Source organism: Atta cephalotes (assembly GCF_000143395.1).
Source record: "Atta cephalotes unplaced genomic scaffold scaffold00008, whole genome shotgun sequence".
NCBI classification, from domain to species: Eukaryota; Metazoa; Arthropoda; class Insecta; order Hymenoptera; family Formicidae; genus Atta; species Atta cephalotes.
Window position 1 is genome coordinate 1,185,701 of NW_012130072.1, and position 1,554 is coordinate 1,187,254.

Below are 1,554 nucleotides of genomic sequence, written 5' to 3' on the forward strand. Positions count from 1 at the left end.
TAATTATACTTTATATTACTAATTTACTTAAAATATATCACTCTATACTATTAATGATTAACATGTTAATATTAATTATAACATTATGTTAATTGTAACATTAGCATTGCTTTTACTTCCTTACTTTATACAACTTATTTCGATCATATCTCAATTTTACATTTCATTTTTCCTTAACTTTCTAAAATTTTTTTACGATACTTTTTTTTGAAATAAGTGTAGCATCGTTGAAGATACATAAAAATAATAAATTAAACTAGAAACCTTTAACAAGGTAGGTGAATCTTATCAAATACTTTTTTCAAGAATTAACAAATTTTTTCGCAAAAGAACTATTAAATAATTCTTTCAATTAAAATTAGGGAAGATAAAAAAGAATACGATAAATCTTTTTTTTATTTCTTATAACGATTTTTTGTATTGCGGAATAGACATTCGAACACACCTGCGCTAGTTATTTCGAGTCGCAGGGGTGACGCACGCGTTTCGCTAACAACTAAATTTCGCGGGTACGAGACGATTGGTGGTGTACAGAGCCGGTGACTGCGTTAGTTATATTCTCTGTCTCGGACAGTCTTCCCCTCTTGTCCTCGATAGTTCACAATGGCATTAAAATTACCGAGAAAATTCAATTCCCTGCTGGATACGTATCCCACGCTCGTGTAGCTATACAGCCTACGCTCGCGCGCTCGGCCATGCGCGAAGAAAAGCGAAAAATCATGGCGGACGGATGGCAGTGTCAATCCGGAACGTGTTTAGGTAGGATAAAAGATCCGTTCTTTTATTACTGCATTAGAACGTTCCTTCTCACTTTCGCTAAAGAATTAAACAATTTAACTTAATAAATGTATGTTAATTTGATTCAAATTTAAATTATTGTTTAATCATAAGTGCATACAATTTTAATGAATAAGTGTGTGTGTCAATAAGCAAAATTGGAAATCAAGTCCCTTCTTCGAATGTAAGCTGAAGTAATAATTATTATTATTTTAGTTCATATGCTGAGAAGAGACTTGATTTAAAGTTTTAAAATTTTTTCTACTAAGTACGTTAATTTGAACGCTGTTTACTTTGAAACTGCAATTTGATCACAGAAATAGATTGATTTAATGTTTTCTTTTTACTACGTGTTTTATATTAAAATAATACATATTTTATGTATTATTTTATTTATATAAAATAATACATATTATACTCTTGGAAGCTAAAGATAATAAAATGTTATTTTAAGAAATTGATTTAAACTCTTTAATATTTAATAGTGTAAACAGTCAAGATAATCGCGCATTTGATAATGTGATAATGCGAAAATAAAAACACTCGTTCTCTGACATGTTGTCCGTAAATGGAGGAAGACGTAAATTTTGAGAAAGAGAGAGAGAGAGAGAGAGAGAGAGAGAGAGAGAGAGAGAGAGAGAGAGAGAGAGAGAGAGAGAGGAGAGAGAGAGAGAGAGAGTAGTAGTAGTAGTAGTAGTAGTAGTAGTAGTAGTAGTAGTAGTAGTAGTAGTACGTACGTACGTACGTACGTTACGTTACGTTACGTTAGTAGTTAAG